Genomic DNA, 23,172 nt, shown 5'->3' with positions numbered 1-23,172 from the left:
GGACCTTAAATGTCTTACGCTTAAGGTCGTGTTTCTACTGGCTGTTGCCTCTGCTAGGAGGATGTCGGACTTAGGCGCTTTGTACTGTCGTCCACCCTTTCTTCGAACTTGCCCTGGTTATCTACCTACCTTAGGTGGTATCATTTTTTCATCTTAACCAAGAGATTGTGGTTCCCTACTTTATCTCTTCTGGTTTATCCTCCAAAGAGCGGTCTTTGGATGTGTTACGGGCTCTCCGTATTTACGTAGAGAGGACTGCTTCCCTCAGGAGGTCAGATACCCTTTTTGTACTTTTTGGTTTTCACAAATGTGGCTGGCCTGCGAATAAGCAAACCTTGGCCAGATGGATTAGAATGGTGATTGCACAAGCCTATGCACAGGCTGGTCTTCCAGCTCCTGCTGCTATTAAAGCCCATTCTACTCAGTCTGTTGGACCTTCTTGGGCGGCCCGCCGAGGCGCGTTCGCTGAACAATTGTGCAAGGCGGCTACATGGTCCTCAGTGAATACGTTCATCAGGTTCTATGCCTTTGATACTTCCGCCTCCCAGGATGCTTCCTTTGGACGCTGGGTTCTTGTGCCCGCTACGGTGCATCCCCTCCCATGAGGAACTGCTTTAGGAATCCCCGATGTATTCCCTGTGGAATCCCAGTGTACCCCATGGTTAAATCTCTTTCTGCGAGGTACACTGGATTCCACAGGGCGCCCACCCTGACGCGCTTAGCTTCTTTGGGTTTGTATGGCATTAGCCGCTAGTCCCTTCTCCTGTCGTGAGAATGTGGTTCTATGTGACTAACATCTACCGTCTCTTTTACCTGCTACTGCATTGGACTGGTTAATGAAACTGAGCTCCAGTGCCTGGAGGTGGGGTTATAGAGGAGGCGGTGCAATGCATCCTGGGAACAGTCAAAGCTTTAGCCCTGTTGGTGCCTCGGATCAAGATCCAACTCTACACCCCGATGTATTCCCAGTGGAATCCAGTGTACCTCACAGAAAGATTTAACCATGGTAAGTCTACCATAAATCTCCTTCTCTCGTAGTCCATAAGGGATATTGGGGAAATATAGTAAGATGTGGTATAGGCCCTCATTCCGAGTTGATCGCTCGCTAGCTGCTTTTAGCAGCAGTGCAAACACTAAGCCGCCACCCTCTGGGAGTGTATATAAGCTTAGCAGAAGTGCGACCGAAAGGTTAGCAGAACAGTGCTGACATTTTTTCATGCAGTTTCAGAGTGGCTGCAGACCTACTCCTTCCTTGCGATCACTTCAGTCTGTTTAGTTCCTGCTTTGACGTCACAAACACGCCCTGCGTTCGGCCAGCCACTCCCCCGTTTCCCCAGGCACGCCTGCGTTATCACCTGACACGCCTGCGTTTTTTAGCACACTCCCGGAAAACGGTCAGTTACCACCCAGAAACTCCCACTTCCTGTCAATCACTCACCGATCAACAGAGCGACAGAAAAGAGTCGCTAGACCTTATGTAAAACTACATACTGTTGTGTGAAAGTACGTCACACGTGCGCACTGCGGCCCGTATGCATGCGCAGTTTTGCCGTTTTTATACCTGATCGCTGCACTGCGAAAATCGGCAGCGAACGATCAACTCGGAATGAGGGCCATAGACGGGGTCCAAAGGAAGCCAGTGCACTTTAAATTTCTTCAACTGGGTGTGCTGGCTTTCCCCCTCTATGCCCCCTCCCACAGGCAGTTATAGGTAAAAACGTGCCCGAAGAAAAAAGGACATATATATGAGAGAAGGAAATACGATAACAAAGAGTGGTGAGATTTACAAACCAGCACACCACTAACATACAACAACCAGCAACAGCTGGGGACAAAAAACAGCAACAGCTGAACAGGTAACCACATAAAAAGAACCTGCAGAAAAGTCAACGCACTGAGGCGGGCGCCCAATATCCCTTATGGACTACGAGAAAAGGATTTACCGGTAGGTATTAAAATCCTATTTTCTCTAGTATCCATAAGGGATATTGGGGAAATCTAGTACAATGGGGACGTCCCAAAGCTTCCAGAATGTGCGGGAACGTGCGGAGACTGCTGTGCGGAGACTGCCTGCCCAAACTGGGTAGCATCTTGGGCCAGGATATCAAACTTGTAGAACTTCGCAAAGGTGTTCTTCCCTGACCCGGTAACAGCTCGGCAAAGTTGTAAGGCCGAGAATCCATGGGCAGCCGCCCAGGAAGAACCCACTGATCTTGTAGAGTGGGCTTTCAGAGATTTAGGAACAGGTAAGCTGCCGACACATAGGCCTGTTGAATAGTAAGCCTAATCCAACGAGCAATGGACTGCTTTGAAGCAGGACAACCCTTTTTCTATGCATCATAGAGCACAAACAAAGAATCCGTTTTTCTGACCCGAGCCATTCTCTTGACATAGATCTGCAAGGCTTGCACCTCATCCAATGCCTCCGGAGGAGCACACGTGCCAGAACTGGACAGAATCACAATAGGCTGATTCAAGTGAAAAGCAGAGACAACCTTCGGCAGGAATTTCCGTCTAGTCCGGAGCTCTGCTCTGTCTTCGTAAAAGACCAAGTATGGACTTTTACATGACAAGGCCCCCAATTCTGAGACACATTGAGCAGAAGCCAGGGTCAGTAACATCACCGCCTTCCATGTGAGGTACTTGTCTTCTACCGTCATCAGAGGTTCAAACCAGGAGGACCGTAGAAAATCCAATACCATGCAGATCCCAGGGTGCCGTAGGCACAAAAGGAGGTTGGATGTGGAGCACCCCTTGCAAGAAGGTCTGAACTTCAGGCAACACTGCCAATTTCTTCTGGAATAAAATGGAAAGGGCAAAAATCTGGACCTTAATGGAACCCAGACGTAAGCCCTTATCCACACCAGCCTACATGAAATGTAAGAAACGTCCCAAGTGAAACTCAACAGGTGGATACGTGCATTCCTCGTACCAAGAGACATATCTCCACCAGATATGATGATAGTGTTTTGACGTCACAGGTCTCCTGGCCTGAACCATGGTAACAATGACCTTCTTGGACAGGCCCTTGTGAGCTAGGATGTTTCGCTCAACCTTCATGCCATCAAACGAAGTCGCTGTAAGTCCAGGTAGACGAACGGTCCTTGTTGAAGATGACTGCTTTTTAGTGGTAGAGGCCAAGGGTCTTCGACGAACATGTCCAGAAGATCCACGTACCACGCCCTCCGAGGTCAATCCGGGGCAATTGGAATTGCCTGGACTCTTTGATTCCTGATTTGCTTGAGCACCCTTGGGAGCAATGGAATTGGAGGAAACAGGTAGACCAGCCGGTAAGGCCAAGGCGATGCCAGTGCATCCACTGCCCTCGCCCGAGGGTCCCTGGTCAGTGAGCAATAACAAGGAAGTTTCTTGTTGATCCGAGAAGCCATCATGTCTATTTGTGGGCAACCCCACCGGTCGATGATCTGCTGAAACACCAGATGGTGGAGCCCCCACTCCCCCGGGTGGAGATCATGACAATTCAGGAAGTCCGCTTCCCAGTTGTCCACTCCCGGAATGAATATTACTGACATTGCTCTTGCATTTCTGACCGCCCAGAGGTGTATTTTTGACACCTCTCGCATTCAGGCTTTGCTTTTTGTCCCTCCTTGTCGATTGATATACACCCCAGCCATGGCATTGTCCGATTGTACCTGGATCGCGTGATCCTTGCGCAGAGGAGAGGCCTGCAACAGAGCATTGTAGATCGCCCGAAGTTCCAGAATGTTGATTGGAAGGAGGGCTTCGTGGGCTGACCACCTGTCCTAGAACTGCAGCACTTGGGTGACAGCTCAATCTGTAGACTCACATCTGTCATGAGGAGGGTCCAGTCCTGAATCCAGAAACTCTGGCCTTCCAGGAGATTGGAGGACTGTAGCTACCACATGAGGGAAATCCTGGCCTGAGGTGACAGCCGAATCATCCGGTGCATCTGTAGATGCGATCCGGACTACTTGTTCAAGAGATACAACTGAAATGTTCTGGCATGGAACCTTCCATACTGGATCGCCTCGTATGAGGTGACCATCTTTCCCAACAATCTTATGCAAAGATGGATGGAAACTTGAGTAGGTCGGAGCACCATGCGGACCATCTCCTGAAGTGTTTTCGCCTTGTCCTCTGGTAGAAACACCTTCTGGGACACAGTATTCAGCAATATCCCCAGGAACAGGAGCCGCTGAGTTGTCTCCAGGTGGGACTTCTGTAAGTTGAGGATCCACCCATGGTCTGACAGAAGACGGATGGTGCGGTCGATATGGAGCAACAAAAGCTCCCTGGATCTTGCCTTTATCAGAAGATCATCCAGATAAGGGACCACATTGACCACCTGGACCCGGAGTTGAAACATCACCTCCGCCATCACCTTCATGAACACCCTTTGGGCTGTGGACAGGCCGAAGGGCAGTGCCTGGAATTGAAAGTTATCGTCCAGCAGGGCAAACCGCAGGTATGCCTGATGAGGCAGCCAAATCGGAATATGGAGATAGGCGTCATTGATATCCAAGGAGACCAGAAATTCCTGTTCTTCCAGGCCGGCAATCACTACTCGCAGGGATTCCATTTTGAACTTGAACACCTTCAAATAAGGATTCCAGGATTTCAGATTTAAAATGGGTCTGCCTGAACCGTCCGGTTTCAGCACCACAAACAGGTTTGAGTAAAAACCCTTGCCGCAGTGTACTGGAACAATGACGTTAGACTGGACCAACTTTCGGATTGCCTGTTGCAACGTAACTTGCATATCCAGCAAAGCTGGTACGCTTGATTTGAAAAATCGGTGGGGGGAGTACTGTCGAACTCCAGCTTGTAGCCTTGAGAAATGAGATCTCTGACCCAGGTGTTCTGGCAGGAAGTCTCCCAGACGCGACTGAAGTGATGCAGTCGAGCTCCCACCTAGAGATCCCCTCGGGGTGGTGGGCACCGTCATGCTGAGACCTTAATGGAAGCAGAACCGGTGGACTGTTCCTGAGAACGGGTGCTTGCAGGTTTTCTGGACTTACCTTTGGTGCCTCTAGTCTCATTGGAGGCACCTCTGGCCTTAGATCGAAATCTGTGAGACCGAAAGGACTGGACAGATGGTCCAGGATAGGAGCGTCTCGCCGGCGGGGGGCCTCAGAGGGGAAAAACGTGGATTTCCCAGCCTTAACCTTGGAAATCCAGGTATCCAATTCAACCCCAAAAAGCCATTCCCCAGAAAAGGGGAGGGATTCCACACTACATTTGCATTCTGCATCCGCAATCCACTGACGCAACCACAAGGCCCTGCGCGCCAACACTGCCATGGCAAAAGTCTGAGCATTAATGTTCCCCATCTCCTTGAGTGAATCACAGAGGACGCGTATAGTGTCCTGAATGTGTTTCAGGAGGGTTACCACAGTAACTAAGTGCATATCTCCTGAGAGGCCCCTCCTGAATTTGAGTGGCCCAGGAATGAATGGCATGAGTCCATACCGGCTGCTGTGTATATAGACTTTAGGGTAGTCTCTATCTTCCTATCCCCAGGATCCTTCATGGTAAAGGAGCCCGGGGCAGACAGCACCGCCTTTTTTAGACAGGCGAGAGACTGATATATCCACCCCAGGGGGTTCCTACCAAAATGTTTGACCTTCGGGAGCAAATGGAAAGTGCGCAAAAACTTTTTGGACACTTGGATTTTTTTTTCTGGATTTTTCCAGGCTTGTATGATTAGGTCATCTAACTCTGTAGAATCAGGGAAAGTGACAGGCTTGTTTTGTACAAAGAAAAATGAATACTGTGATGCAGCATCTCTAGAGGGAGCTTTAACACGTCCCATATAGCCAGAATAGGGGTTCAATACCCTGAGCAGGATCAGGATCCCCACTAACGGGATCCAGGTCATCCCCATCCTCCTGTATATCCTCATCAGTATCAGAGAGTAGAGCAGGTAACCCACGCTTCTGTGGACCTGCATGAGAAAGGGGGGCTGTACATCTGTCCTAGCAGCTAAATCTGCAACAGCTTGTTGTAGTAGCTGAGTCTTCTGCACATTAGCAGTGAGCTGGGATCACATATCTGACATCATAGTTTTAAGAGACCCTAACCAGTGGGGTTCTGGACCCTCTCCCCCAGCCCCTGATCTGTGAAGATTGACTGCATTGTTCACATGAAACAGAATCAGTTGATAATGGAGATAATCTGGTGTGACATACACTGCACTGTTTGTGTTTACCCATGTTTCACAAGTAAGTACAACATACACATACACACAGACAGTGATATTGCAAGCCTGCCATACTGTATGTGAGAGGAGACACAGAGAGAGGACACCAGCACACCCTGAGCTGTACAGCCCCAGTGAGGCTGTCAGCTAACTATAATACTGTAAACACTAACAATTTCTATCCTAAATAATATCCAGATAGTGTACACAAGCAGCTCTCCCCCATGCTACACCCTGTACCTGTTTTCCAGCATGGCTGAGGATCAGGAAGCGCTGTGTATGCTGTCTGTGGCTGCAGTAAGCAAAGAAAAGGTGTCAAAACGCCTCAGGTCCCGCTCTGTGGTAGCTCCTCCCCCTCCAATGGCGCCGGAGATACACTAATATTATTATACTGGCAAAGTCTCCATTTTTTGCCCAAAACCTCACAACAAGTGCATAGTCAAGCGTTTCTGCCAGTTTTCACACGGGTATCTTTGCAGGACCCCCCTTCCCGGAAGGGTCCGATACGCCGCGCCCATGGTCAGCTGCACTTTGGACCAGGGGACCCCCTAGCGGGGCCCATGGTGTGTACTCACCACCGATGTCACCTTCAGGCAGCATTAGGGGTGTGCAGCGTGCTGCTGCTGTGAGAGACAAGGCGCAGTGCCCCGCTGAACAACAACCCCTCAGGATGGTGATCCTGTAGCGGGAAAACCGTCCCCGTCCCCCCTAACTCCCATGGTGCAGGAATGCTGTTGCCCAAACAACATACCGAAAATAACAAACAGAAAAAAAGAAATTGAAGAAAACTCTCTGGAGCTGCAGAGATGTGCATCCTTTCCTGAGGGCACTTTTTTCTAAACTGCCTGTGGGAGGGGGCATAGAGGGAGGATCCAGCACACCTAGTTGAAGAGATCTAAAGTGCACTGGCTCCTTTGGACCCCATCTATACCCCATCGTACTAGATTTCCCCAATATCCCTTATGGATGCTAGAGAAATGGGCAATTGAACAAAACGAAACTATGATTGATGAAAGTGTAAGAAGAAACCTGGTGATGTACAGTATGCAGACGTTGTTATGCGCAGATCCTATGTGCCCAGCGCACACTTTTGCACAAGCATCTGACCACAATTTCATGCATCCCTGAATCCGTCCCTGAGTCTGGGGGATAACGCAGCCGCTGAACAACCCCAAACCTTTTAACAGTGGAGGCAGCGATTGTTCACATTCTGTATTCTACTAGTAATAAATAATAGGATATATGCCAGAATACACATCTCCCATAATTTTATTATGTATGGAATTTGATCTCTGACAGGCTGCCAGACGAACTGAATCATACATGTAATGTTTATAAGCTGCTGTCATAAGAGTGAGTAAATCACAGTGAGCAGATAGCTGGGACAAGTCGGACACAGACAGCACAAGACATGTCACAGGAATTGGTGAGCCATGTTATATGTGTCAGTAATTATTACGATCTGAATTATAAGGTTTTTTTTTCTAACATCACTTCACATGATGTAAAAATAACTTCTTTATCCTTATGATAGTAACACACATATAAGTGTGTTGTGCTCCTAAAACTGCAGCGGTATCAATGGCTCAGTGTGTCCAAGGTTTCCACCATGGCACTAACTGTGTGGAGTTTGTATATTCTCCCCGTGCTTGCGGGGACTTAGTCCGGGTACTCCGGTTTCCTCCCACAATTCAAAAATATACTGGTAGGTTAATTGGCTGCCTTTAAGTCGCTTGAAATAGTGACTCCTAAATCCCTTTTCTCCTCACTAGTTTCCATTATAGTACCCTTTGGGGTAAATGTATGAAGCAGTGATAAGAGTGGAGAAGTGAGCCAGTGGAGAAGTTGCCCATGGCAACCAATCAGCTGCTCTGTATAATTTTATAGTATGCAAATTATAAATGTTACTTCAATGCTGATTAGTTGCCATGGGCAACTTCTCCACTGGCTCACATCTCCACTTTTATCACTGCTTCATACATTTACCCCTATATACTATATTTAGCCTTTGGGCTTTTGAGACCGAAGTGCATGATTTTGCATTTTTTAGCATTAAACTGTAGTTGCCACATTCTTGACCATTTTACAAGTCTACTTAGGTCATCAATAATTTGTTTTACTCCTACCGGTGTGTTTACTCTGTTGCATACACATCTGCAAGCAGGTATACTTTCCCTTCAATACTATTTGCAGTGTCACCAACAAAGATATTAAAGAGCACTTGTTCAAGTACAGATCCCTGGGGTACTCCACTGGTAACATTTCTGTCCATAGAATGCACTCCATTTACTTTAACTGTCTGTTTCCTATCCTGCACTCAGGTTCTTATTCATTTAACTGTTTTATAACCCAATCCCATGCTTTAGAGTTTATTTAGCTGTCTGCAATGTGGGACAGTGTCAAATGCCTTACTAAAGTCTAGATATGCTACATCTACAGCAACCCCCCTTGATCTATTATTTTAGTCACGGAGTAAAAAAAGTCAATAAGATTTGTTTGACATGCTCTCCTCCCAGTAAATCTATGCTGTGTTGGATCCTGTTGTTTGATTTAAGATATTCCACAACTCTTTCTTTTAATAGTTTTTCCATTACTTTCCCTACTACTGATGTAAGGCTTACTGGTCTATAGTTACTTAATTCTTCCTTGCTTCCACTTTTGTGCAGTGGAACTACGTTTGCTCTTTTCCAGTCCTCTCGAATTGTACTTGTATCTTTTTTCTCACCAACAGTAAAGGTGCTTACATGGGAGATTGCAAGAAAAACATAAAACAATAATATGGTAGCTGCAGTGACCAAACTAGTAAATCTGACAACATTGTATCTCCCATAGTAACCTATGGTTGTCGGGAATGGAAGAATCTGATAGAATCTGATTGGTTGGCACTTTATCTCTATCTCCACTTAAACTCTCACAAGATAGTAATGATATCAAACAATATTTAAAAGAGATAGAAACAAATATATGTTGCTAAATAAAAAACTGGTATATGGCAAAATAACCCACCGTAAACCCAGCTATTGAGAAGGCATAACATTTCTGTCTTAAACTGCTGGATTCTAGATCATCGCTCTGTTGCTCATTCATTTATGCTGAAGTTGTACTAATGTATTGCTACTGATGCAACCCTGTGTTTGTTGGTGTTTATACTTGCTGGTGGTGATGCAATAAACCTCTGTTATACTGCAACAAGCACCCTCTTGCAGTAGATGGGACATTTCTTAGCACAGAGATGCTTTGCTTGCTAAAATTATAATTGTAAATGCATGGAAATATATATATATATATATATATATATATATATATATATACAGTTTCTATGGTCCGGCACTCAATGAAATGTAAGCACAATCTTACCCCGGTGTCACGTCCTAGGCAGGTACCATGCAAATGTAGAAATACAGAGGGGACGGCACTCAGAGGATTTGTTCAAGTTTTGTATTCAAGTATAAAACATACTTAGTGATCCATCAACGTTTCGGTGTACGGCGACACCGTCTTCAGGATGTGAACAACACAATGAAATGAAGTGAAATGACAGTACATACATACCATGACTTACCCCGCTTATATGTGCTCCCTCTTCAATCTACACCCATGTCACGCACGCCAGTATCGTATTTCGCGCCCCTGCCACGGAGCGCACAGTGGTGATGTCACACAGCCCCTCACATCGCGCGAGACGGCATGCGTTCCACCCCCTCCAGTGCGCGTCCGTTACCATGGGGACTGAGATACACCACCGTGCGGGTGACCAAGCGCACAATCAGTGTCCGCCTGGTTCCGTTATCGGCAGTGTGTCAGGGCCCGCGGTATATGCCGATATCTGACATATGTAGACAAACATTAAAAGAGTTTAAAACCGTGGCAGATGTGTTACAGAGAACACATCTCCACTACTCTAACTGACATATATATTATTTTCAACATTCTTTTATATCATTTGATAACTGATATATATAATAAATTGAAAGCGAACATATGCTATATTATTCTCCAAGCGTTAACTAAACTTATACTATTCAATATATTGATTATACTAAAGAGTTCCAGCAGATCTTTTCGTTTAATCCCCGTGGCCATACAGTGTCCAGGCGTGTGATCCATTTAGCCTCCATAATCAGGAGCTGTTTATTCCGGTCACCTCCTCTTCGGTTTTCTGGGAGGTGATCAATGATCATGTATTTGACGCTAGCCATAGTGTGTCCTCGATCTGAAAAATGCTGTGCCACTGGCTGCTCACTATGTCCCGTCTGTATTGCTGCTTTTATAGCGGACCGGTGTTGTGTAGCCCGTTCCTTAAACGGGCGAATCGTTTTGCCTACATAGTAGTATCCGCAAGGACATCTAATTATGTATATGACAAAAGGAGTGGTACATGTTACAGCATGATTGATAGCAATGTACTTGCCACTGTGTGGATGTCTAAATTCACTGCCTGTGTCCATGTGGCTGCAGGTGGCACAGTTGATACATTTGTAGCATCCTTTTTTCCTGTTACTTAAAAAGGTAACATGTGGTTGTTTAAAGTCAGTGATATCCGTTCTGACTACCATATCTTTAATGTTTCTACCACGCCTGAAACTAGCCATAGGAGTTTGTGTTTTAAAACTTTGTAATTCTTTATCAGTACTTACAATGGGCCATAAGGCCTTGGTAGCTGATTGTGTAATACAGCTGGTAGTGGAATATGTGGAAGTCCATATTATGCGATCTTCCTTTGATTTTTTCTGAGTTTTTCTATTCGTGACCGCTGAAAACAAAGATTGACGCGGGGTGTTCAATACTTTCTTTTTATGCTGTAACAGTAATTGTATGGGGTATCCCCTCTGGGTAAATTTCTTGACCATTTCATCTAACTGTGCTTCCAAACACTGTTTATCATTGTTGATACGTGCCACCCTCAACATCTGGGAATAAGGTAATCCAGATTTGAGGGCCACAGGGTGATGACTAGAGAATCTTAATAATGTATTTCGGTCAGTGGGCTTACTGTATAACGAGCTAACCAGTTGTCCCCCACAATTGACCAGTTTAACATCAAGATACTCAATCTCCTGAAAACTGCACTTGCTGGTAAATTTAATTGGACCATTTTGTACATTGATGGATTGGACCAGGTGTTCAAATTCTGTCTGAGTGCCCGCCCAGAAGATGATTAAATCATCTATGTACCTAAGGAACAGTTTTGCATGTTGCATGAATAACGGATTATCAAAAAATAGAATCTGTTCCTGTAGGTACATATAAATATTAGCATACGTGGGGGAGATGTTGGATCCCATAGAACAACCAGATTTTTGCAAATAATATTTTCCATCAAACAAAAAATAATTTCTATACAGTACCAATGTAAGTAATTGCAAAATAAATGTTATAGGGGGTCCACAGTAATGCCGACTTGTCTCTAGGAAACTTTCTACAGCTTTTAGCCCATCTTGATGGGGTATTGAAGTGTATAAATTTTTCACATCTAATGTGCACATAAGTAAATTGAATGGTGCATTGCAGAACGGCTGAATATGTTCCAGGAAACTAGTGGTATCTTTTACATAAGATTTTTCATGAATAATACATGGTTGTAGCAGGGTGTCCAAATATTTGGACACTGGTTGGTACAATGATTTCATGGCGGACACTATAGGACGACCCGGGGGGTTGAGGGGATCTTTATGGATCTTAGGCGTGGTATATAGTATGGGGGTAACAGGGTACGTCTGACTTAATGCTGTTACCACACGTTTTGAGATGACCCCATTGTCCAAAGCTGTTTTTAACACTAGATCTAATTCACGCTTAAATACTGGACCTGGGTTTCTAGGTAGATTCTCATAGACATGCGTGTCACTGAGTTGACTCAATATTTCACTACGATAGACATCTGTGTTCTGTATAACAATTGCCCCGCCTTTATCAGCGGGGCGTATTACCACATCATTATACTTGGATAAATTTCTAAGTGCTGTACGCTGACCCTGTGTTAGATTATGACGAAATTTAGGGTTTTCTTTATGATATTTATGTACAGAGTCATCCAGAAGTCTCGTGAAGCATTTAAGTGACGAATTTATTACTGGAGGGTCATAGGTGGATTTGATAGCTTTCCTGCAGAAGATTTCCACAGGGTTAGTTGCTGAGGGGGTTGTGTTGGGTACTGCCGAGGAGTTGTGAAAATGTTCGTGCAGCCTTAAATTTCTTCCAAATTGGTGCATGTCTCGGTTCCATTCATATTCTGAATGACAATTGGTGGGCACAAATGCCAACCCTTTATTCAGTACCGCAGTCTCATCCGGAGTTAATGTCCTTGTTGATAAATTAAATATTAATTGTTGATCTTCTTCCAGGGTGGTCGTCCTACCCCTCTTCGCCTGACCGCCTCGCCTAGTGTGGGGGCGTTTGGAATACGGTTTCCACTGCGCATACTGACCCCTAAAGGGGCACTTTGTGTGCTGTTGATGTCTTCGCCTTCTGAAACCACAAAATCGCTATCGCTCTGAGATGTAGTGGGTTCTTTAGCCGTTCTCTGTTCTCGAGCCCCTCTGTAATTTCTTTGGTACCTCCTATAGGGTCTGGATGGTTCACTGCCTGTAAGCCATCTGTATACACGATTTTCTTCGTAGTCTTGGACTACTTTAGTACGCTTGAGTTTTTTAAACTTAATGAGATCAGCTCTGTATTTGTCGCACTGTGTTTGCAGTTTGTTTAACCAATTAGTAGATGTGTCCTGTTGTAAGGTTTCTTTATGGTTAGTGTCAAATTGTGTGATTTTGGCCTTTACCAGTGATAACTCTTTGGATGCCTCTTCTATGACCAAGATCATGAGGTCAAAGGCACATTTATTAAGGATTGCTATCCACTTGCGGCAGAAATCTTGATTTTGTCTGCCTATGGTAGGTGTATTTCTAACCCTGAATCCTCTAGGTATATATTTATCCCGGTAATAATCTGACAGGGTTAGTCCATGTAACGTGTAATCAATCTCACGTTTCTTTAATTTGTATATTATTTGAAACAGATCTTCACATGTGTCACCTTGCTCGGTGTATTGGGGATCTTTCGTGAACAATATACCTTTGATCTGGTCATCGGTGTAACTCATAATTTCCCCCAAGGGAGTAGTGGGAGGTGCGGTTATTTTTTGTGCCATATCCAGATGTGCAGCAAAACACCAAGAGTATATATTCACACAATTGATACAGCGACTACAAGCGTTCTCACAGTTTCATATAAATGTCAGTTAGTGACAGAGAAAGTCATTCAATAAATAAACACATGGTGCCTTGAAAATGATAGAACAATGTCCATCCAAGATACAGTTTCTATGGTCCGGCACTCAATGAAATGTAAGCACAATCTTACCCCGGTGTCACGTCCTAGGCAGGTACCATGCAAATGTAGAAATACAGAGGGGACGGCACTCAGAGGATTTGTTCAAGTTTTGTATTCAAGTATAAAACATACTTAGTGATCCATCAACGTTTCGGTGTACGGCGACACCGTCTTCAGGATGTGAACAACACAATGAAATGAAGTGAAATGACAGTACATACATACCATGACTTACCCCGCTTATATGTGCTCCCTCTTCAATCTACACCCATGTCACGCACGCCAGTATCGTATTTCGCGCCCCTGCCACGGAGCGCACAGTGGTGATGTCACACAGCCCCTCACATCGCGCGAGACGGCATGCGTTCCACCCCCTCCAGTGCGCGTCCGTTACCATGGGGACTGAGATACACCACCGTGCGGGTGACCAAGCGCACAATCAGTGTCCGCCTGGTTCCGTTATCGGCAGTGTGTCAGGGCCCGCGGTATATGCCGATATCTGACATATGTAGACAAACATTAAAAGAGTTTAAAACCGTGGCAGATGTGTTACAGAGAACACATCTCCACTACTCTAACTGACATATATATTTAGTTAACGCTTGGAGAATAATATAGCATATGTTCGCTTTCAATTTATTATATATATCAGTTATCAAATGATATAAAAGAATGTTGAAAATAATATATATGTCAGTTAGAGTAGTGGAGATGTGTTCTCTGTAACACATCTGCCACGGTTTTAAACTCTTTTAATGTTTGTCTACATATGTCAGATATCGGCATATACCGCGGGCCCTGACACACTGCCGATAACGGAACCAGGCGGACACTGATTGTGCGCTTGGTCACCCGCACGGTGGTGTATCTCAGTCCCCATGGTAACGGACGCGCACTGGAGGGGGTGGAACGCATGCCGTCTCGCGCGATGTGAGGGGCTGTGTGACATCACCACTGTGCGCTCCGTGGCAGGGGCGCGAAATACGATACTGGCGTGCGTGACATGGGTGTAGATTGAAGAGGGAGCACATATAAGCGGGGTAAGTCATGGTATGTATGTACTGTCATTTCACTTCATTTCATTGTGTTGTTCACATCCTGAAGACGGTGTCGCCGTACACCGAAACGTTGATGGATCACTAAGTATGTTTTATACTTGAATACAAAACTTGAACAAATCCTCTGAGTGCCGTCCCCTCTGTATTTCTATATATATATATATATATATATATCATAGACAAAAAAACCTTACAGTTTCACATGTCACATTAAGGCTTCTTACACATGATCTGGCATTTCAGAAACCTGTTGTAACTCTTCCACTCAAACTCCAAAAAGCAATGAAATTCCAATCATTAAGGCTAATGTCTTAATTAGAGACGTGCGGCTGGCACTTTTTGTGTTTTGTGTTTTGGTTTTGGTTCTAATTCCACTTTCGTGTTTTGGTTTTGCCAAAAACACCCTTTCGTGTTTTGGTTTTGGATCTTGATGATTTTTGAAAAAAACATAAAAACAGCTAAAAGCACAGAATTTGGGGGTAATTTTGCTCCTACAGTATTATTAACCCCAATAACATTCATTTCCACTCATTTCCAGTCTATTCTGAACACCTCACACCTCACAATATTGTTTTTAGGCCTAAAAATTGCACCAAGGTGGCTGCATGACTAAGCTAAGCGACACAAGTGTGTGGCACAAACACCTGGCCCATCTAGGAGTGGCACTGCAGTTGCAGACAAGATGGCACTATTCAAAAACTAGTCCCCAAACAGCACATGATGCAAAGAAGAAAAAGAGGTGCAATTAGGTAGCTGTATGACTAAGCTAAGCGACACAAGTGTGCGGCACAAACACCTGGCCCATCTAGGAGTGGCACTGCACTGGCAGACAGGATGGCAGATTTAAAAAATAGGCCCCACACAGCACATCATGCAAAGAAGAAAAAGAGGTGCAATGAGGTAGCTGGATGGCTAAGCTAAGCGACACAAGTGTGCGGCACAAACACCTGGCCCATCTAGGAGTGACACTGCAGTTACAGACAGGATGGCACTTAAAAAAACTAGTCCCCAAACAGCACATGATGCAAAGAAGAAAAAGAGGAGCAAGATGGAATTGTCCTTGGGCCCTCCCACCCACCCTTATGTTGTATAAACAGTACATGCACACTTTAACAAACCATTCATTTCAGCAACAGGGTCTGCCACACGACTGCGGCTGAAATTATTGGTTTGTTTGGGCCCCCACCAAAATAAAAGCAATCAATCTCTCCTTGCACAAACTGGCTCTACAGAGGTAAGGGGTGGTCTTCTGTTTGCCGGCGGTCGGGCTCCCGGCGCTCAGTATACCGGCGCCGGGAGCCCGACAGCCGGCATACCGACAGCCGGCATACCGACACTTATTTTCCCTCGTGGGGGTCCACGACCCCCATAGAGGGAGAATAAAATAGTGTGGCGCGCGTAGCGCGCCACCGTGCCCGTAGCGTGGCGAGCGCAGCGAGCCCGCAAGGGGCTCATTTGCGCTCGCCAAGCTGTCGGTAAGCCGGCGGTCGGGCTCCCGGCGCTGGGATGCTGGTCGCCGGGAGCCCGACCGCCGGCCAGCCGTAGTGAACCCGAGGTAAGATATCGACCTCATCTTCATCCTCCGATTCCTCACCTCTTTCACTGTGTACATCCTCCTCCTCACAGAGTATTAATTCGTCCCCACTGGAATCCACCATCACAGGTCCCTGTGTACTTTCTGGAGGCAATTGCTGGTAAAGGTCTTCCCGGAGGAATTTATAATTAATTTTGATGAACATCATCTTCTCCACATTTAGTGGAAGTAACCTCCTACGCCGATCGCTGACAGGGTTACCGGCTGCACTAAACACTCTTTCGGAGTACACACTGGAGGGGGGGCAACTTAGGTAAAATAAAGCCAGTTTGTGCAAGGGCATCCAAATTGCCTCTTTTTCCTGCCAGTATACATACGGACTGTCTGACATGCCTACTTGGATGCTGTCTCTCATATAATCCTCCACCATTCTTTCAATAGTGACAGAATCATATGCAGTGACAGTAGACATGTCAGTAATCGTTGGCAGATCCTTCAGCCTGGACCAGATGTCAGCTTTCGTTCCTGACTGCCCTGCATCACCGCCAGCGGGTAGGCTAGGAGATCTTATCCTTTTCCTTGCAGCCCTAGTGGCGGGAGAAATTGATGGACGAGCTGTTGACGGGTCACGTTCCACTTGAGTTGACAATTTACTAACCAGCAAGTCTTTGCACGTCTGCACACTTGTGTCTGCTGGAAAGAGAGATACAACATAGGCTTTAAACCTAGGATCGAGCACGGTGGCCAAAATGTAGTTCTCTGATTTCAACAGATTGACCACCCTTGAATCCTGGCAAAGCGAATGAAGGGCTCCATCCACAAGTCCCAAATACTTTGCGGAATCGCTCCGTCCTAGCTCCTCCTTTAATTTCTCCAGCTGCTTCTGCAAAAGCCTGAATGACCTCACTCAAGCTGGCAGTGTCTGAACTGACTTCACGTGTGGCAAGTTCTAAGGGTTGGAGAACCTTGCACAAGACGGAAATCATTCTCCACTGCGCTTGAGTAAGGTGCATTACCCCTCCTTTGCCTATATCGTAGGTGGATGTATAGGCTTGAATGGCCTTTTGTTGCTCCTCCATCCTCTGAAGCATATAGAGTGTTGAATTCCACCTCGTTAGCACCTCTTGCTTCAGTTGATGGCAGGGCAGGTTCAGGAGTGTTTGCTGGCGCTCCAGTCTTCGGCACGCAGTGGCTGAATGCCGAAAGTGGCCCGCAATTTTTCGGGCCACCGACAGCATCTCCTGCACACCCCTGTCATTTTTCAAAAAATTCTGCACCACCAAATTAATTGTATGTGCAAAACAATGGACATGCTGGAATTTGCCCAGATGTAATGCACGCACAATATTGGTAGCGTTGTCCGATATCACAAATCCTCAGGAGAGTCCAATCAGGGCCGTAACTAGGGAGGGGCTAGGGGGGCATGTGACCCGGGCGCGGGACTGGATAGGGCGCTGGGATCCGTCTGCGTCTGATACAGCAGAGAAGTGGAGTCACATGGGATTTGTAGTCATGTCTCTTACTGGTTACACTTGGAGCTGTAACAGAGAGACTACAAATCCCATGAGGCATTTCACCCTGCAGAGAGCAGGCCGCCGCTGGAGCTGCAGAAGTCGGATATCCTAAGCGGCAAGCCACCCACCCTATGACTTACTGAGCTTTCTCCAGCCCCACGCAGCCCTACATTCAGCCCTGCTGCTGAGTCGCTGACACCAGCAGTGATTGATCGAAGCAGACCAGCACCCTTCACCTCCGTCTGATTAGTGAGAGGACTAGAGAGGTAAAACACACAGGCACACACACTCCCTCACCCTGACTGGTGTTAACCCCTGCAGCTCATTTAAAGTAGTTTATTTAAGTATATATATATATATATATATATATATATATATATATATACACACACACACTGAATATATCATGCTGAGACTGTTTATTTCTACCACCGTGACAGCTACAGATTTTATATATATATATATATATATATATATATATATTTATTTAAAATGTGTTATATATATATATATATATATATATGTGTGTGTGTGTATGTATATATATATATATATATATATATGTAGTATATGTGTGTGTATGTATATATATACACATACATATACATACACACACATATATATATATATACACTGTGTGTGTTTTGCTGGGGTCTGCCTGTCTGAGGGTTATTATGAAGCATATTCTCTCTCCTTCTCCTTTCTTCCATATCTCTCCACCTCTCCTCTGTTAATGAGGGGTATTGCTATGCTTGGTAATGAGAACAAGGTTGCATTGAGTGGCATAGTTTTGAATTTTGTCGGTCTTTTTAATTTCCTATTTTATTGTATTTTTTTATCTATTTTTTTATTATTTTATTTATTTATTCATTATTATTTATTCTTTTTTGTATTATTATTTTTTCGGGAGGGGGGGGGGGCTAAATTCCTGCCTTGCCCCGGGTGCCGTAAATCCTAGTTTCGGCCCTGGTCCAATTGGGGTAAGCCATTCTGCAAAGATGTGACTGGACGCGTGTACGTGTGTGTCAAGTACTGCGCATGTACGTACGTGTGTGGTGCCACCGCGCGTGTATGTATGTGTGTGGTGCCATGTGTACGTTTGTGTCAGGTACCGCGCGTGTATATGTGTGTGTCTGATGCTGTGTGTGTAAATGTGTGTGTCAGGTGCTGCCTGTGCATGTGTGTGTGTCAGGTACTGCATGTGTATGTGTGTGTCAGGTGCTGCATGTATATATGTGTTTCAGGTGCTGCGTGTTTTTATTAGTGTGTCTGATGCTGTGTGTGTATGCATCAGCTGCCGTGCATGTGTGTGTGTCAAGTGTTGCATATATGTGTGTCAGGTGCTGCGCATGTATATATGTGTGTGTCAGTTATTGTGTGTTTGTCAGGTGCTGCAAGTGTATATGTGTGTGAGTTTCAGGTGCTGCACATGTGTGTGTGTGTGTGTGTGTGTGTGTGTGTATATGTGTGTGTCAGGTGCTCTCAGATGGTAAGTGCCAGCCTCTGCCTCACTCACACTCTTGCTCCCACTCACAACCTTTTCTCTGTTTCGGGTTATTGTCTCCTTCCTTTTTCCTCTGCACACTGACGGGTGAGATACAGTAACTGTACATATAATGGCTGGGTCACCCAGGATTGTTGTAGAGTAGAATTTTCCCCGGGGGGTGGCCGAGCAGATGCAGGCAGATCGTATTGCTTCAAAGTCGGCCATATTTGTACACCCATTTGAAGCTACTCTGAGTACACCCCCTGCAGGCGGCTACTGAGCATGAGCAACAAATTGAAATGCCCTATCTTTAAAATGGGGCATATTTTACTAAATAAAATAAAAAACGTAACCCCAAAAGGCACTACACCGAGACAAGCTCTATCTAAAAAAAAGTCTTATGATTATCATCCAGCCATAATGCACCATGCTGACAGCTTGGTGCATTATGGCTGGATGATAATCATAAGACTCTTTATAGAGTGTTTACCACGTGGAAGGAATTAACATATGAAGTTTGAATCTATTATGATGCTGACAGTTCCATAGTGACATTAACTTTACACCTGATGTTATCTGTTGAAGGACCATATACACAATATGGATCTATTTTTTGATTCCATACGTAAGGATATCACATCACACCAGACCATCAGTAACCAGCTCTCTCCCATCCCTTACCACTCCTCCCCATCCCTCCCACCAACTCTGACATCTTTCTCCCATGCATCTGGAGAGGAAGTCATGGCCCTCATTCGTTCCTGTCCCCTCACCACCTCCCCACTTGACCCTATCCCCTCCCGCCTCCTCCGCTGCCTCTCTCCTTCTGCTTGTTCCCATCTTTCCCACCTTCTCAATCTCTCCCTCTCATCAGGCACTGTCCCCTCTGCCTTCAAGCATGCACTCATCTCTACTATTCTTAAAAAACCTACCCTTGATCCAAACACTCTCTCCAACTACCGACCCATCTCTCTCCTCCCTTTTGCCTCCAAACTCCTTTAGCGTATTGTCTACAACCGCCTTACTTCCTTTCTTTCCTCACACTCACTGCTTGACCCATTCCAGTCTGGCTTCCGTTCTCTCCACTCCACTGAAACTGCCCTTACAAAAGTATACAATGACCTCCATGCTGTTAAATCTAAGGGACACTACTCTCTACTTACTCTACTTGATCTCTCTGCTGCTTTTGACACTGTGGACCATCCTCTCCTACTGCAAATCCTTCACTCCATTGGTCTGCGTGACACTGCCCTCTCTAGGCTGTCTTCCTACCTCTCTGACCGTTCATTCTCTGTCTCCTCACATGACTCCACCTCCCCCTCACTTCCACTAACTGTAGGTGTACCCCAAGGTTCTGTCCTTGGTCCTCTTCTCTCTCTATACGTCCTCACTAGGTAAGCTCATTAGTTCTTTTGGTTTCCAATATCATCTCTATGCTGATGACACCCAAATCTATCTTTCCTCTCCAGACCTCTCCCCTGCTCTCCTCACTCGTATCTCCAACTGTCTCTCTGCTACCTCTTCATGGATGTCCTAGCGCTTTCTTAAACTTAACATGTCTAAGACCGAGCTGATCATCTTCCCTCCCTCCTGCATAACCTCACCTCTTACAATCTCATTATCTATTGATGGCACTACTATCTCCTCTAGCCCCCAAGTGCGCTGTCTTGAAGTAATCCTTGACTCCTCCCTCTCCTTCAAACCACACATTCAGCACCTCTCACAAACCTGCCGTTTTCATCTAAAAAATATTTCCAGGATCAGACCCTTTCTGACCCAGGATGCTACTAAGACTCTTATCCACTCACTAGTCATCTCCATACTGGACTACTGTAATCTCCTCCTGACTGGCATTCCTGACAAACACATCTCTCCACTCCAATCTATCCTCAATGCTGCTGCCCGGCTCATTTTCCTCACCAAACGAACTACGTCTACCTCTCCTCTCTTACTAGACATTCACTGGCTCCCCTTCCCTTTCAGAATCTATTTCAAGCTTCTCACACTTGCTTACAAAGCCCTCACCCACTCCTCTCCCATCTACATCTCTGACCTTATCTCCCTTTACACTCCCACCCGTCCTCTTCGCTCTGCTAATGCATGACGACTCTCCTGCCTACGGATTACTTCCTCCCACTCCTACCTCCAAGATTTTTCACATGCTGCTCCACTTCTCTGGAATTCCCTACCTCTCCCCCTCAGACTCTCCACCTCTCTACAAAACTTCAAACGGGCTCTTAAGACCCACTTCTTCACCAAACCCAGCCAAATCTCATCCTAACCCTCTGTTCCACGTTCTCTATGTACCCCATCTGTGTCACCCCTGCTTGTCTACCCCTCCCTTTTAGATTGTAAGCTCTCACGAGCAGGGCCCTCTTCCCTCATGTGCTTATCCTTTGTCTTACTTTAATAATCTTCAACTGTACCACATCCAGCAGTCTTCTGCCACTTGATACTTATTCCAGTGTCATCTACTGATGTAACTGTTTATTTACCCTGTACCTGTCCTATACTGTCATCAGCTGTAAGTTGCTGTTTTCCGGTTTGATTATTTATGTTTGATTATTTATGTACTCTGTAATTGGGCGCTGCGGAACCCTTGTGGCGCTATATAAATAAAGGATAATAATAATAATATTTATTGCTGCATCGCCAACCAAGTAGTGGATATTGTAGATTAAGCATGTCTTGATAAAGATCTTATTATGAGATCGAAACGTCAACACCATTGACAGTACAGAATTTATGTGAATAAAATACATGTTTTTAGCACAGATAAAGTGAAAATCAGGAAAAAAGAGTTGTGAAAGCACTGAGGACACTTCTTTCAGAAGACTCCCACTTTTCCTGTCTTACCAACCATAAAACAAGGGGTGGAGGGTGGTAACGTGTCCCCTTAGTCTGGCACTAGTAAGTCCTCACTGACACTCTCTTTAGATTGGCACATGATTCCCTGGGATGTCCTTGTGATTCCACAGAGTTAGATGGACTGATATCTTGCTTGTCATGGGGCCACCTTTTGTGGCTGTCTACAGGGGTGGTCTTCAGTATGCCGACTATCGGGATCCCGGCGCACAGTATACCGGCGCCGGAATCCCGACAGCCGGCATACCGACAGACTTTCTCCCTTCACATACCGACCCCCGTTTTTCACTTGGGGTGATTGAGAGGTGCGGGCTGCCTCCCGTAGAGTGATGTTTCAGAGAGTTAGATTTGGGTGGGTTATTTTGTTTCTGTGCAGGGTAAATACTGGCTGCTTTATTTTTACACTGCAATTTAGATTTCAGATTGAACACACCACACCCAAATCTAACTCTCTCTGCACATGTTATATCTGCCCCCCCCTGCAGTGCACATGGTTTTGCCCAACTACTAACAAAGTTCCTGCTGCGATCAACTCAGAATTACCCCCAATGTGTATAGGGGGCTCTACTGTAGTGTAATGTGTGTAAGGGGCTCTACTATGGCTTAATATATATAAGTGGCTCTACTGTGGCGTAACATGCACAGGGCACCAAAATGTCTACATACAGCTTAGGCTGTCAGAATGGTGAATGGCTGGAGCTATCCACAAATCAGAGTCCTGACAGCCATTCATTGTATGGAAGGATTTGGACAGACAGTGTGGGACCACAGGAGAGGCTTTTTTTTTTTTTTCTATTAGTGTCCATGAATGGGTGTGTAGGGACCCCAGTGCATTGCTTTGCCCAGGGCCTACAATGCTTTTAAGACGGCCCTGGGGGAAGGGGCATCTATTCCATTTTACCTTTTTTCTTTAGCTAGCAATATTATCGTGGCGGGAGGAGAATTGCTGTTACTCCATTTTATTACCCAAAAGTGATATAAGCAGTAAATCCCAGCCATTACAAAATAACTAAACAGCTGCTTGTGTATGCACTCTTCACCTCTAGTACACTTTGAACAGAGTAGTGAAATAGTATGAAAGTCCCAAGTGATTAGGGCCAGCCAGATCAGCTTGCCAATAAGAGAAGTTTGTGAGGGAAGTAATGAGAAAAGACTTGTGAGAGAGGCGTCAGAGAAGTGACGGTGAAGTAATGTCAGGTAAGTCA

General features: G+C 45.5%; 1 protein-coding gene across 3 annotated transcripts in view; it reads left to right on the top strand.

Annotated features, from left to right (window-relative positions):
* The first annotated feature begins 17,715 nt into the window (after window positions 1-17,715).
* Window positions 17,716-23,172, top strand: part of LOC134970033 (uncharacterized) — a 55,199-nt gene continuing 49,742 nt past the window's right edge. Inside the window, exon 1 of one of the 3 annotated variants that reach the window (XM_063946148.1) lies at window positions 17,716-17,882. The gene's annotated coding sequence lies outside the window, so the exon portion shown is untranslated. Of the gene's footprint in view, window positions 17,883-23,097; window positions 23,165-23,172 lie in introns of those variants that run through there. The other 2 variants (XM_063946149.1, XM_063946147.1) reach the window with 2 other exon arrangements.

Source organism: Pseudophryne corroboree, chromosome 11 (genome assembly GCF_028390025.1).
Source record: "Pseudophryne corroboree isolate aPseCor3 chromosome 11, aPseCor3.hap2, whole genome shotgun sequence".
NCBI lineage: Eukaryota > Metazoa > Chordata > Amphibia > Anura > Myobatrachidae > Pseudophryne > Pseudophryne corroboree.
The sequence above is the reverse complement of the archived record's forward strand: the minus strand, read 5'-3'. Positions and strand labels throughout refer to the sequence as shown.